Here is a 16136-nt window from a genome sequence, read left to right as displayed (position 1 = left end):
TTTTGGAAGACCTATCAACTGTCTTTAACCATTGAAATTTAATTGGGAAATGGAAAGAAAATTACATTGAAGAAGTTGCATAGAGAATTTCCTATGTTCAAGACCGAAACCATACTTGATTGAATTATTTGTCTTGGTCATTAATAAGTGAATGTTGCCCCAATACTACCTTGGGCTCTTCTCAAGGAAATTGAAAGGAATATATTGATGTCATCTTGCCCACGGATTCCAACATTTCCCACAAAGCACAATGTGCTTAGGAGGTGCCATTTGTATTGATCTGTTCTGAGTGCTGTTTCGCCAAGGAGCCTGGCTCCAGGCAGACACCAGGTGCACATTCCCCTTCCAGGCACTCAGTGGCACTGCCTGCAGCAGTGAGCTGAGCCAGGCCCAGCCAGCTGCCCTGAGCAAAACAGGCTTTGACCTGGCTGTGGCTGCAGTCACCTGCCTGCAGGGACATCCCTGCCGCTGCAAGTGCAGCTCTTGCTCTGCCTTAGCCTAGTGCAGAGCATTTTTGGGCAGCATGGTGGTGGCTTTTTGGAGAGACAAAAGTTGACTTCTGAATTTCTCATTGGGGATGTGCTGTTTTACATTTCAGTGATTTGTGTGATTCTTGGTGGTGATCTACATAGATCCTAAGGGAATATTTAACATTGAGTTACTGGGGTGTGAGAACTGGCATTAGAGAGTCAACTGGAGAATTTTTACCACATCTACTTTAGGCTGGCACAAAAAATCTCAGGTGAGACAGGTCTGGTTGCTGGTAGAGTCCAGGGTACCTTTGCAACATGCTCCATACAGGACCAGTTAGGGACTAGGTTTTTTCACAGAATCAGAGAATATGTGAGTTCAAAGGAATTCCACAAGGATATTCAAAATCAGCTCTGTCCCCAAGACATTTTAATCAACTCTTTTGCGTTCTGCCAACTTCCCATTTGACACTTCTTTTTCTGCTTTCCTTTCCTTTGGGAAAACAAGCAGATGTGAGAAGAGCCAAATCACACACTTCATGTCCCGCCCCTGAGGAGAAGAGAACAAAGCCCACGAAGCCTGCAGAGAATGAACAGAAGCCTTGCAGTGCTGTTTATCGGCGACCCTACAGGGACAGGGTGATTCATTTACTTGCTCTGAGGACTTACAAGAAGCCAGAGTTACTTGCTCGCTTGCAGAGAGATGGAGTCATGCAAAAGGACAAGGGCACCCTTGCCAAGATCCTTCAGCAGGTGAGATGGTGGAGTTTGTGCCAGCATTATTACCACCACACTCTTCTTTTCTTCCTAATTGTCACTTGTTCCTCTACTCTTTAAATTGCATCTGGACAAATAAGTTTGGAAATGCTCCCTGTTAAAGTTTTTCCATCAACTTCATCCAGAGGTCTCAAGCTGCAGGTCCATGTGACAAAAAGAAAGAAAACTTGAAAATTTTGGGGCATTGTTGTTTTTCTAGAATAGCTGGCAATGAGTAACACTTTGTAATGTTGTTGCTCCTCATGCCTTATTCCATTCTCTTTCTTTTCTGTGCACTGTTTAACTGCTTCAAGGAGTAACTTCACAGGGGTTCCTTGATTGTGTGAAATGGTTTATGACTGCACTTAAAATTTCCTGGAAGAAGTTCCAGGGCAGAGGAGTTCAGGAACTGCAGAGGCCAGTATTTCATTTGAACACAGTTAGTGGCCTCTCTATAGTACTTGACTTCTCTGGGATCTGTGGGGATTTTCTTCCAGGGGTGTTCCAGGCACATCCTCCATGATAAAGATGGTAGCCAAACTTTGAGCAGAGGGTTTCTTTGCTGTCACGTGGTTTAAATATTCCCTCTTCTTGGAACTCAATTAATCAATAACTTCTCCAGTGGTCCTTTAAATTCCACTGGTATTTGATTTTCACAGCCAGCAATAGGATGCACATGCATTGAAAGATGCAATATTTCTCTCATTCCCTTTTCAAAATTCCCTTTTCCCCTAGAGTGTTGCTGAATTATGCTGGCATTAATATATCAAGTGGGAACATTTCCTCTTTAGCTAGGCAAACAGTGTCTTGGAACTTAGTCAAGGGAGGAAAATTCAATACAGTTTCGGTTGATCCCACAGTGACTTTTAAGAACTCATTCCCTGAACCTGGGAAGTTTGTTGCTAGGTTTGCCCAGGGCAGTGGCAGGCTTTTTCATCCTGAAAATATTCACAATATAACGAGGGCCATGTTCTGCGCTCCCAGCTGAAGTAGCCCATTTAGATTTCAAGTTGATTATACATTTTCAAAGCTCAGCTCCTAAGAAGGCAATGGATGGAAACATTTTTCCTGTTCCATTGCAAAGTTTGACGAGATTTCTGTGGTGTCAGTGTGCTGTAGGAGGTGTGAACTGCCTCAGGGTCCAGGTTTGCATTCTGAAAGTTCTGTGTGAGCAGCCCTGCAGCCTGAGATGCCTTGCTCAGGCTTTTGTGGACATCAGAGTAAGTGGGGCTTTATTTTGTATAGGTCTGAAATGGACAGTGTGAGCTTGCTGAGATGTGGTACACACACCCTTGCTTCCCTTCCAACACAACCTGAGTTCAGCTTTGAAGAAGTGAATCCCTGATTCTGGGTATCTTTGTTACTTTTACATTTCTTTTTCTGCTGTGGGCAGACAGGCATCAACACAGACCCAAATTATGAATGTTTATCATATTTTCAAGAAGAAAAGTCAAAGTTGTGACAGATGTTAGTGGTGTCTTAGATGAGTTATTCAGTGTGTTTGAGGGTTCAAATTGATGGAGACTTTCCCAATGGGCTTTTCTGTGGAACTCTGAGCAGGTGTCAGGGGATGAAGTCTAAACCTGCACTTTTGATATCAGTGGTCTTCAGGTTTTACTACCTCAATTTACTTTTTGGAGGTGACTTTGTATTTGTCTTGAGGAAGGTATGATCCTCAATTCATTTACACCTGGGCATGTGCGCATTGATTAATTGAGACAGAGTGCTCACAAGCAGCTGTTCAGGACCAATCACATTTCTCTAGTTTGCATGCAGCAAGCATAATAAAGATTTGTTTTCCTACACGTCTGCCTGTAGGTAGCCAAGTGGAATGCAAAGGATAATTGCTTCAGTCTGAAGGAACATCTATTTCAAACCCTTCAGACTGATTGGCCTGGCTACACCGAAATAGACAGACAGAAGCTGAAGTTAATACTTTCTCGGTAAGTTCAGTCACTCAGAGAAAGGAAAAAAGAGAAATCCCTGGTTAATGAAGCTTAGACTGTGAGAATATGGTGCCTGGCCCTGCACAGGACACCATGAGAAGCACAGCAGGTGCCCAAGAGTGTTGTCCAAAGACTTCTTGATGCCTCCTGCAGTGACCATTGGCCTGGGGAGCCTGTTGCAGGGCTCAAGCACCCTCTGGGCCATGAATGTTTTCCTGATATCCTGCCTAAAGCTCCCTGAACTCAGCTTCATGCTGTTTCCTTCAGTCCTGACACTGAAGGACTCTGTTTTCCCTGCAAGGAGCGAATTTGGACAGTTGATACTTAGGCTTTGTAACATGAAATATTGGCCCATCCATACAGAAAATCAGCTCCATCTCAGAACACCACCAACACCAGTCAAGCGTTATCTCCAGGGCCTTCTGAGAGAGATGCTGCAGTAAGACCAGCTCAGGTATTTTGTGCATTTTTAACATTCTGGACTGTATGGTAAATTTTAGCAGACTTGCTGGTGGTGCAAGATTGTCATCTGAATGATGTGCAGGACCTTCTCATTTGGGGAAGCCTTTGATGGAGCTCCTGAAGGGAGTGTCTTTCTTCCAAAGAATTTTAGCTACAGTCTTGAAGTAGGACATGCTGAGTGCTAAGATGGGAATGTAGGAATGAGACAGAGCCTTTATTTACCTGCAGAACTTCTGGTTTGAATGCTCTTTTTAGTGTGGAAAGATGTGTGTTCAAATTGGCCCAGTTCAGAAATGCTGCTTTTCCAGACTGGGAGCAAAGTTTGATCCTGATCATATAAGTTAATGAATGAATGATTTTGTTATTGATGCAGAAACGGCCTCTGGCTTCTGACTGTACCAGTCCTGTGACGAGCAAGAAGAGGAGAATTGGCCACCAGCCCAGTCCTGTCCAGCCAGCAGCTGGTGGCCACTTTTCTTCCTTCCTTCTGCCTTCCACATCTCTGTTCTCTTCGGACGTGTCTCCAAGTGCCGGCTCTGTTTCCCCGTGCACCCATGTGGTGCAGCAAACAGAGAAATTTCGGAGCTCCAGCATCCCAAAAACTGCCAGGGAGCAGAAGGAGATCCCCAACTCAAGTGGGGAGAAAAATGAACTGGGGAGGCTGAAGCAGTGGCACCGCCTGGATTTCGATGAAGGTATTGATGTGCTGGTTTTCCTGACTCCTGTGTGGATAAGTGTGGTGTAAAGATTTGGTAATTCAGAGAAGCTTCTGCCTAAATTAAGGTGCAAGCATGACCCTTTTCCACAGGCAATAGTAAAAATGTTATTGAACAGGAAACGCAAGCTAGGGAGATAGGAATGAGAGAAGAGAGGCAGGGGAAGGGGAAGAGAGAGACATCAAGTGGGGAGATATCATCACCACATGGACTCTCTGTTGTCCAACCTGTCCTTCTTAACCCTTGGTCTTCTCAGTGGTGGGGGTCCCCAGGTCTCTCTGGAGGTACCACCTTTATACTGTCCAAGATTCGAGGATTCACAGGGTGGTCACAGCTTGTTCCCACATCTTGGGCTAGAAGCCATGCAAGCACTGATTTTCCTTACCCACAGTCTCTACAGTGGAGGTTTTTGTCTGGTGTCTTAATTTTAAACCCTCACCTCTGTTAGGCAAAGGCTTTGTGCTTTTATTCTTGCCAATTGTGCTTCTCTCAAATTCCTGTTGTGGTGGCTTATCTTATGGGAACATCCTTCTTTGAAGGCATTCTGAATTAGTTAATTGTGCTCTTGCTTTCCACCTTGTGGAAAGGGAGATTTGAAAGTCAGCACTGGATACACGAAGGCACTGCTCTACATTACTGCTATACCATTCTCTCTGCTGGATGGTCATGAAAAATCAAGACTTTTTTATTTTTTTCCCCATTATATTACATTGTAACTCTTGGTTTAAAAGGTAAAAACAGCAAAGCCCAGAACTTGTGCTGCTGGAACCTTCTCTAAAAGTGCATGGATTTTTAGAAATTTTCTCTCAAAGTAGTGCAAAACCAATCAAGAACAAATGAATTTGAAATAGATTTCTTTGGGGAGAAGCCGGTTAAAAGGAAGAGCCAGACACTAGAAGCCAGAGGAAATGGATTATTTTTCTTTCCATCAGGTTTCTAGTAAAATGCCAAGTGTTGGCTGAGACTGCACTTTTTCAATCAGCAGATTTTCAAGACTGCATGATGAAGGCAGAAACCTGTCACACATGTATTGCAGACTGGTTGACTGAAACCTGTCAATCAAATCTCAGGGATTCCATGGTTGTTTGTTGAACTCAGCCTTTTCATGGAAACTTCAAAAGCTACAAAACGCAAGCTGTGGTTTCCTGGAGTTCTACTTTGAACTGGGCTGGGAGTTTCCTCCCCATCCTAGCTGCAGAATTTATTTTTTCAAAAGCTGTGGAAGTGGTACAGACTGAAAACAACATTGAAAAGCTAAACAGAAACACATAAAGAATGCTTGATTTCTGATGACAGGGACACACCCAGCAGGGCAGAGTTCAGTTGCTTTGTTAAATCTGGGGATTGCCTCCTTTGGAGTTTGACCTTGCAAATTCCAAGTTGGGTTCAGCCTGGAGGCAGGTTTGGAGTGTGCAGATGCCTCTTGCGAGTGGTGGTGTGCTTGTAGAAACAGGTGCTTTGAGATGGCCTTTCCACATTTCTTCTGGACATACACACGGTGCCTGCAAACCTTGGAATGCCTTTGGAAGGATTTCTGCTTGAATCTATAAACACATGAGCAGCTTTCTTGAAGAACCAGTTCCCAAACTCTGCCCAGCTATGAAGGAAAAATATGTGCTGTGTTTCAAGTGGGGGCTTAGGATGCTTTCATATGGACTGAGCCATATGAGAGGAAATGCACTTTTGGAAATGAAATGCTCACAGCAAAGCTGTTCTTCCAAGTTTTATTGAACATACTATGACTATTGGTATTTCTGTCCAGTTGTATTACCACTTTTCCACTTCTTTTTATACTTCTGCTATACAAAGGAAATCAACAAAAGCAAGTGGACGATCACACAACAGCTCTTTCCTCAAGAATTGAAGCTCAGGTAGCTTAGAAATTGTCAAGAATGGCTGAGTTTTAGCAAAATTCCTTTATGCAAACAACGGCAGTGGAAGCTGATAAGGAATGGAAAGGAATATGTGGGAATTTTATGCTTGACACAAAACTTGAAATAGAAAGCCGAGAGAGATTTCCAAGCTCCTGAGTATTCCTTCCTGTTTCAGCTGACTTTTTCTTATGGCAGTTCTCTTTATTATCATGGTAATTCTTGAACATTTCTTTGGAAAGAGGGCTTCAAGGTTATGTGTGCAATGCTTCCCAAGAGGCAAAGGGCAAGTCACAAATGCAGAGCTGTTTCCTGCCCCAACCTGCCACATTAATGAGAAGCACTGAGTTTTGACTGCAGGATATTGGAGTCTTAGTGCCAGTAAGCCCTATAGAATGGAATTGGCTTTCCTGCTGACATGAGTGCAGGCTCTCATCGGAACTGTGGGCCTCTGGAAGCAGCAGGGAAGTGGGGATAGAAACATGGCAGTAAAAGAACTTCAGCTCTCTTCTTTCTTTTTTGTTGGAACCTCGACGTTGATTTCTCTCAAGCTGTTGTCTTTTGAAGCTGCATAATTTTCTGCATGGCTGTGCAGATGGCTGTGCAGATGCCGCCTCATGCCTTCAAATAGGAAAAGCTGAGCTGGGGCTAACACTGTGGGAATGCACAACCTGTAGAATACAGTGGCCATTCCTTCTATCTACCTCCCAGGCAGGGCTACTTTGGAGAAGGTCTTATGTGCCCTATTGTTAAAAGTTGTTAATGCTTCTGAGTAATTTGCTATGAGAAGAACACTGAAGGACTTTTTCAAGACTATCCAATGGGGTTCTTTTGAACTTTTGAAGACCTCCTGATGACGGATGTCAAAATTCTGCTTCTCTGCAGGAGCAAGAAAAGAGACTTCCATTGCCTCCACATGCTCTGCAATAAGCGACCAACCAGACTACTTGAGGTGAGCAAAGTAGCCGTTAACTCTTGCAGCTTTCAGTGGGGTGCAGTGTCCAGCTCTTTCCTGTGGTGAAAGGATGAGTTTGAGCAGATTTATTTGGGCCTGGAAAGCTCAGAGCAGAGATGAACACGGAGGTGGGTTAGGCCCAGACGGACTCTCCCTTCCTGCAGTGCAGTTGCACAGGCTCAGCTGCAGCAGTGGTGCTGCATCCCTACATTGAATTTGCAGTGCAGGAGGGGAGGGAGAAGTGTGTGTGTGGTGAAACACTGGAAATTGCTGCCAGCTTGTGTGAGAGCAGGGATGTTGTCAAGGGCAGTCAGGCCTCCTGCAGCTCTGGGGCTCTGGGGCAGCTGCGGCCTTTGGAGCGGGCACGGCAGGGCCCTGGCTCACATTGCGCCAGTGCCTCCCAAAATGTAGCAAGGCATCTGGAGTTTTCTTTTCAAACTCCTCCTGCACACTAGTCAGGTGTATCTGGGATGCATGCTTGGCACAAACTGCTGTCTGTCCTGGGATTGAACTTCATCCTGTTGAGGATTTACTGCTTGTAAATATTAATCTCTGGATGATTTGAATTATATATTCCCATGTGAAAGGTGTTTCTGTGCTCCAAAAAGAACAAGATCTTCAGGCCCAGAGGAGAAGAAGTATTGGTGTGAGAGTGTTGGGAAGTGGGATCAATTCTTCTCATTGCCATTTCAATTGGATTTGTGTCTTGAGTTTGATAAACGTCACGCCTGTTGATTTGAGGGAGAAGGGATTGAAGAATATTTGACTCCCATCAGTGTCTTTAGGCATTAATGAATTTGCCCTCTTTAGGAGCAGATGCTGTTTGGGTAGTAGCTGTAGTTTCAGACTGATATAGAGATTGTTTTTGTGGCTGTGTTACAAATGCCTCAGTTCCATGGTCAGTGATGCAACTGCTGTCCACTAGAAGAATCAAATATTATCATTAACACTGCTTTGGTGTTAGACAGTAAAGAATGTAGCTCAAAAGTCCAACTCTGTGCACTCAACTCCATAAATGCATTCCCTGACAAATATGTTTTAGAGATGTATTGTCACAAGTAAATGTAATTAATTTAAGCTTTTCCTACAGAGGAAGAGATAATAATTTAGTAATGTATCTCCTCTTCCTGAGGCTGCTGGGTTTGTTTGTCCTTTGACATTTGAAATTAAAGGAAATGTTTTCTAAGTGTGCTTCACTTACTAATGAAGAAAACCTCCACAATGTAAACTATTAGTAACTAAGTGTCATAGAAATGTGACTGATTCCTAGAGTTACCTGACTGCATTCCCTTGAAGCACATGAGCTTGAAAGTAGAAACTGTCAGTCCCAGAGCATCAGACTCAAAGCTTGGGTGTCTGTGTTTGGCATTACCCTGTGCTTGGTGTAATATTACATATGTATTTTTTGGACTAGAAACATACTGGAATGTTCTTTTACAGTTCACTCATAGAAAAATGGTCTCATTTTTTCCCATTAGAAAATACGTAGCCATTGTCTCCTTGGAGCAACGCCAGCGCTACAAGGATGATTTCCATGCAGAGCATGAGGAGTACCGGAATTTACACTCTGTGATTGAAAAGACCACAAAGAAATTCAGACAGTTTCAGGAGCAATGGAAGTCTCTGACTCCAGGCTCTGAAGCCTATCAGGTAAAGAAGGATAAAACCATGAAGACTGGTTCATCATCACGGCAGTGTTTTTGATTCCCTGGAACTGCTCAGTGAAACAATGGGAACCTGCAGAATTGGCATATATGCTCAGACACTGCTTGGGCTGGTTCTGATTTTTGCAAGGCCCTGCCCAAAAGCCCCTGTTTGAGCTGTCTATGATGAAACAGAAAGGGAAGAGGTGTCCCAAGCAGAGTCTTAGAGCATGGGCTCCTTCTGTTGGCTATTGAGAGGCTTAATTGCAGATCTTGGGTGGTGCTGGTTGAGGGAGATTTGTTCTTGCAAATGTCCCAGAAGAGTGGTGGCTGACAGAGAAGAAAATGTCTGGAGTTAGACTGAGTGAACTTTTAGTGTTTTACCAAAGTTTGCATTTTATGCTGGTGAAGAAACATTCCTCATGTTTATTTTCTTGTAGAGGCTGCATCATCAAATCCTAGCAGATTATCAGCAGCTACAACAGGTACGTGAGACACCAGAGCTGCAGGGCCATGGTAACTGCTGAGTCTGCCTCAAGGCTTTTTTAAAGCAAAGGACATGAGAGTGTAGACTCTGCAGAAGAGTTTGCATGCCCTAATTTTGCTTTCTTCTTCACAGGGTAGCCCCAGCTACTCTGAAATGAAGAGCAGGTGCCAGTACCTCCACAAAAAGCTGGCCCATATTCAGAGGCGCATTTCTGAATATGACCAGCAGTGAGTGGAGTCCTAGCACCAGACATCTGCCTCAGCCTGGTGACATCTGCAGACCCCAGATTTTTTATTTCAACTAGAAGATTAAGTTTTAGGATTTTTTAAGTTAGTATTGAACAGTAGGTTATGTTAGCACTGAGCCGTAGAATATTTCTTAAAATCTTGGATTAGTTCAAAGAAGTTTAGTTAGTTTAAGAAGTTGAAAGATGATAGTGTTGAATGTTAACAATAAAGAACTCTCACTGTTTATAAGTCCTTCTCTCATTGTTGCTTCTATGATATCTGGAGTGGATTTCTTCTGTCAATTCTGTTCTTCAAGTCTTAAGTTTGTCCACTGAGATAAATTTATCAGTAGAGGGTGGAAGCCCACTACCTGTACTATGAAGTTATGCACATTTTAAGAATCGATTTTGGCTGATGGAAATTCTTTATAAGTTTTGGGGTGTTTTTTTTGACCTTTTTCTTGTTTATGCAAAATCTTTGCCTAAGTGGTGAAAGACATTGAAGTTTGGACAAGTCTGTCAGCAAATCCCTTTGTTTTGGAGGGTTACAGAGGAGTGCACATGAGCTGCTCTCAGCTGTCATCTGAAGCAGCTCTCAAAACAGATTTTAAGTCATGGCCTTCCCTTGTCAGTGAGCCAAGGAATATATCCAGATCTTTGCAAGAGTTTTGTAAAATACGTAGAGTGGTGTTGGAGTCAAGGTACTTCAATGGGTTTTAAAGAGAAATTGCGTTCAAGTGGCCCTGTGGAAATGCTGTCCATTTCTTTGCATATTTAAACCAGTCTGTCTCAACCAGCCTTTCTAGAGAGACACAGATCTTGATTCTTTTACAGATCTCTGGGAACTTGGAATAAAGACCTTTTCCTAAGTTTTCTGCCATTTATTTTTTAGCTTAAACGGTAGACTTGTTACCAGAAAAACCTTAACCTTCTTTTGGGGAAGAATATGAAATTGTCTGAGGCAGGAAAATGTTTGGGAACAATCACCGGGGCCTTTGAATGCCCCTTTCTTCCTTAGAGAGGATTCTACAAATTCTCAATTGTCTCCATGCAATGATGTTAATTCCCTACGTGAGAGATTTTCGAGTGTTTTCTGATTGAACACCTGAGCCATCGTTGCCCTTCTGTTCTCCTTCAAGGGAAGTTCATTAAAATGTCACCTCTTAAGCCCTGAAATTTGGGTCCATTTTTGCCTGGGTCAGGGGTTGCTGCTGCAGCTCTGCAGCGCAGCAGCCCCAGGAACGCTGCTGTGGGGGACATGGGGTGAATTGTGCTGGGGAGCCTCCCCTTGGCCTGGTGGCTGCTGCTGGTTGACAGAGCATGCAGGAATGCTGGTGGTGAGGGTGGGCTGAGAGTGAGGATTTTTCATACTTACCCCTTCATGACCTATCTCGCTTTTTATGGAATTTCTTCTAACTAATTTTACACTGCATAAAGAAGTTATATTTCCATGCTTTTACAAGTCTAATCTTCATATTCCCGGCTGACTCTATTTTCCCTTCCAGTTTCTTGTGTGTTGGGGCAGGCTGCCCTTTGGGGAAGATGTACGAATGCACTGGTCCCATCCCCTTTTACTTCTGGAAAGGAAGTGTTTAGGAGTACTTGAAATGGTCCTTTCTACTTTTCTTTAAGTGGCTTGTTACTGTGCTTTATGACATAAGACACAGTCCCCAGGTTGATTAGAATATACCTGAGCATCCAAAGTTCTCAGGGATGCTCATACCCAAAATTTCTGCAGAGATGAGAGTACTTTTTGCAAAGAAGGTAAAAAGGGACCTAAATGCTTATTTCCTATCACATAACTTTCTCTAGAAAGGATTATAATTTGGTATTGTCTTCCATAGAGCATTTCATGTGGCATGACTTTTCTTTAAAAGCCACTGGAGTTCTGATTCTCAACAGTGGCAGGGAAAGCACTTTTGGCCACTTTAGTGAGGTTTCCTGGAAAATGTTACTCATTTGTCTTTGTAGGCTCTGATTTGCTCTTTCAATCTTGCTGCTAGGGTAAGATCTCCATGGGCTAAATAAGTTTCAGTTAACTGGGACTTTTTAAATAAATTTTGTACAGTGTCAGCTATGAAATGAGAATCACTATCTGCTGGCATACCAGAAGGAATCCTTACTCTTAGTAGTATTTTTTATTTTTAACTGGAAGTATTTCTCTGACTTTGTTGGTGTGACAAGGAAAAGCCTCTGGCCATGCAGAAAATGTGTCCATTAAACCCAATAAGTATTTATATTTACTTCTTCTTAACTCAGAAAAATGTCCTTGTCATTAATATCTGGTACTACTTCCCTGGTTTGGGATCCAAAAAGGCAGTCTTTTGTAAAACTGTGCATTGATCTGTAAGCAGATTTTAAATTTCAGTTGTCACAGTCCCTGTCAACCTAACACTAAGTAGCTGCCTTAGCAAACTGTCTACTGTACCTTCAATACCCCAATGGGTTTCTTTATGTTTGTCTTCTGCAGTTTGGCTCATTATTGCTTGAGGCACCCTAACTTGTTGATTTCTTGATACCTACCACCCTTCAGGACCAAATTAGACATTTAAGGATTTTGCGGAATGTTTTCATCATAGTGTTCTGTGTGTGATTTGGAAAGGTTCCCAACTTTGGAAAGAATTGCCAGCAAGATGCTTTGTTCTGCCTCCTCTCCAGCAGTTTTGTCTGCTCATCAGTCTCCTGGGCTTGTGTGAACTGTTGAGCTTTGCAGTGCATTATTGCTACTTTAGCAGGAAACTTGATGCTCCCAAAGCTGTCCCTGTTTGATTGGAGATGCTGATTCCTTACAGAAGGATTGAGGAACACAGCAGGGTTCAAGGCAGTAGCTGTCTTTAGCACCATATCTTTTGTTCCAGGAGTACCCCCTGTTACTTTAGGAAAACCAGTGAGCTCCTTTTTGCTCTACACCAGACATTACCATGTGCAGCACACATAAACAGACACATTTCTTCCCATGTGTTTTCAAGTCTATTCTATCAACCAGGACTGTGCTGGCTCCTGCTCTCAAGGGCACTCTTCATCCCTTGGAGACAATGTTTAGATGTTCTTTTAGGAAATATGCTCTTTTCCAAAGGGTTCTTTCCTGCATTCCCAGTCTTTGAGATAAATATGGATTTATTGTACAAGGCAAAGGCACTCATGTATGAATAGTGCAAAGGGATCAGTCAAATCTGGTAACTCCAGAACCGGGGTTGTCATCAATGTCTTTTTAAGCTATGGAAAGGCTGTTGGACTTCCCGGAGGGTAACACCTCATGAGATTCCCTTCAAGGTTCATACAGAAGTTTTTCCAACAGTCCACAAGTGGGGATCCATAACAATCACAATCCAGTCATTCCCAAAAAGGGACACTGTTCTTTTCCTTTCTGTCTCCAAAACTACACTGCCCCTTTGACTGTGGCAGCCAGGAAACCAAACATGGGCACACGTGGATATGGTCTTGAAGACAAAGAAAATATTTTGTGACATGGAAAATGAGCTTTGCATGCTAATATTCAAGCCATTCTCAATGGCATGTTTTATTCCCTCTCCCTGTTATGGATTCTGTGTTGCCAGCTGACTGAGATCAGGAGTAAGTTTGGATAAGGGGAAAATGTAAGTCAAATGATCAGAAGCTGAGTATAAAACATTTCTCCAGATGTGTCAGTAATTTCAATGGCCACCTGCAGTCAGCACAACTGTCAGCCTGGAATTGTGTTCATGCTCCTCCCTGGCCTTTCCATGTGTGCTCCTCCTGCAGAGCACCTGGGGGCCTGGGCATGCTGCTGGCTTGTTTCCCTTGAGGAGACTGGGATGAGGAAGGTCAGGGGGTTGTGACAAAGAGATGACATTTGAGTGATCGTGTACGTGCTGGAAGCCTCACAGACTGACGGGCCCATGACAGGATGGCCCAGAGCTGTCAGGGCTGCGCCTTGGTGACCTGGTTAGAGGTGTTGAGCTGCTCCTTTGCCTCAGAGAGAGCCAAGTGCAGCACTTTTGTTCAGAAACACTTCATTAGCCCTGCTTTGCACAGCTGCCGCTACTGGGGTTGGTGGGGTGCCCCTTTCCTCACTTGGAAATGAGCAGAGTCAGTGATGGGACAGGGCAGGGCATTCCCTACCTGTGCCCATTGTGAAATCCCTCTGCCCGGACTGTGTCGTGTCCTGCTCCTCAGTGACATCCCGGCCAGCCTGGCACATGGAACCCCCCGTTTCCAAGGACACGTGGCCATTGTCACCGGCACAGGGCAGGACCGCTCAGAGCCTTTGGCGGCTGCAGCGAGAGCGGGGGTGTCAGAGCCACAGCGAGTGTTTTTCCAACTTGGCTGGTTGCAGCACCCGTTGTTCAAGAGCCCAATCCACCCACGGCGTGGAGGTAATGATTTACAGTTCTGTGCAGGAAGGGTGGCTCAGGGACAAATTCACAAAGGCAACAGCGCAACAACCAGAACATTTCAGTGTTTATACATTTGAGCAAAGAAAGGAATTAGTGTTCATTGACTCTAAGTTTCCCTAATTCTCTCCAAAATGAGTATACTTTCTGCTGTTTGGTAATGACCCTCTCCCTTCTTATGCTCATTAGTCTGCATGCCCAATCTCCCCTTATTCACAGTGAGGTTCCTTGCGTAAAAAGCTGGAACGGCCTTTTTTCCCTGACAGAGCTGATTCAGCACAGTTGCTGCATTGCCTTTATCAGATAATTCCTTCTTTCAGGGGTTCTGCCAAATGTCCTTATGTCCATAAATTCTACTTTCTTTGTGTCCACCATGAGTGGTGCATCCCTCTTCCCAGGCCTTGCTAACCTGCCCTGTGTCTGAGGTCACTGAAGCCTGTCAAGCCTTCCACCTCAACAAGGCAATTCAGCCAAGAAGTCGCCTGCCTTTCCAAGGCCTGGCCATCGCTTCCAGCTTGTTGGCTAGTTCTTGTTTCATGGCAATCATCTCCCTTCTTGTTGATGAGCCTTGGAAGCCACAAAGGACAAGCATCCAGGAACACATTTTCCTAAGTAGTATTCTGCATTTGCAGATTATTCAGCAGGATCAGTGTCTGTGTGGGAGCTGGAGCAGCCGAGGCAGAGTGGGATGGCGGAGCTGCGGGCCTGGGCAGGATCCAGTGAGTTCCGCAGGGCCCCAATCCGCACTGCGTCCCACAGGGTCCCCACCGGCACTGCCATGACCGTCAGGGTGAGCCAGAGGTGCCAGGAGCAAGAGGTGAGGGGCAGGTGTGGGGCTCTGTGGGTTGGCAGCGGGTGGGGGCTTGGCCATGATGTTGGTGTCAGGTGCTGCTGAGCCCGCGGGAGCTGTTGGACAGGGCTGGGGCCCCACTGGTGCTCCAAGGGCCCCTTTGAGGCAGCTGCCCGGGGGGAAGCGACTCACACGGATGACACAGAGGAGGTGTCTGTGGAAGTGGGAGATTGTCTGCAGGAAGTGGTTCTCAGGTAATGATAGGGAGAAGGTGCCAGTGGAAGTGGGAGGTTGATTTCACGGTTGCAAGTGGCACTCAGGGATGATACAGAGGAGGTACCAGTGAAAGTCAGATATTCTCCATGCTGTGACACTCAGGAAATTCATGCTCTGGACATGGCTCATGGCCAAAATGCATGGATTTCTCATGGTTCCCAGTTTGTATGGAACTCACTGAACACGTAAGGGTAAAGGAAACTGTCTAAATTTTTTTCAAGTATTAGGAATAGCCATTATTTATTCCTAGCTGTCATGCATAGTGGAGAACTGCAGCCACATGCACCTCATCTCAAATCTTTTCTAATTATTGATACACTTTTTGTAAGCATAGAAATTTATTTTCATTTCTTCTTAATTGCGGAATTCCTTCCATAGAGTAATATTTTATCTTCTATTGTGTAGTGATGTCTCCCTCCTCATGGTAATTAGTCCACAAGTTTCAGTCCATTTATCATGGCTTTTAAGATTTTATTTCAGCCAATTTTGCCTTCCAAATTAGGCAGATGGATGGCAGTAATTGTTTTTGTAAAAAATATGCTTGTGTCAATAGACATCTGAGTGATTTTGAGTTCCAATGGGACATGTCATAATCTGTACTAAATGATGAGTTCAGCCAGGCACCCAAATTTTGTAATCTCTGACTAACTTAGGATGAACTATTTCCTATAACTTAGAATAAAATATTTTACATCTATGGAAATAATTGCATCTAGAGCTGAGGAAAAGAGAAAGGGTTTTGGGGCCTGTTACAGTTGAAATTCATCTTTTTGCAGTTGAAGTTATTCTTGGAGCTGACTCCAGGATGTACTTCCTTAATGCCAAATAAATCCCAGTGTCAGGTGCTGCCCTGACTTTCAAATCCTTTGTGCCCCTCTCTGGATTTTTAGCTTAGCACTGACCAGTTCACTTGTACTCAGGCACTTGATTTCAAGGGAAGCTTGTGCCTATAAATTCCAGCAATTGGGAAAGGATGACTTGCTACTGGAGGGCTTGGCTGCATTAGAGGCCAAGTGAGGGTGGATCTCTCAGGGCACTTTTGTAGCCGGCTGCTTTCAGAGGGAGAGCTGTGTCAAAGCAGCCCTTTTTGACGCTGTGACAGCAAACCTTTGCAAATACAGCTCTTGTTAAAAATGGAGGGCCTAGTTAATCAGCAGTAATGAAG

General features: G+C 44.2%; 1 long non-coding RNA gene across 1 annotated transcript; it reads left to right on the top strand.

Annotated features, from left to right (window-relative positions):
- The first annotated feature begins 513 nt into the window (after positions 1-513).
- LOC141727223 (uncharacterized) lies at positions 514-7434 on the top strand. The gene is made up of 4 exons (XR_012578275.1): positions 514-1223; positions 3045-3169; positions 4008-4329; positions 7107-7434. It is a non-coding gene; the product is annotated as an uncharacterized LOC141727223 (long non-coding RNA).
- Positions 7435-16136: the final 8702 nt, after the last annotated feature.

This window comes from Zonotrichia albicollis, chromosome Z (assembly GCF_047830755.1).
Source record: "Zonotrichia albicollis isolate bZonAlb1 chromosome Z, bZonAlb1.hap1, whole genome shotgun sequence".
NCBI lineage: Eukaryota > Metazoa > Chordata > Aves > Passeriformes > Passerellidae > Zonotrichia > Zonotrichia albicollis.
The sequence above is the reverse complement of the archived record's forward strand: the minus strand, read 5'-3'. Positions and strand labels throughout refer to the sequence as shown.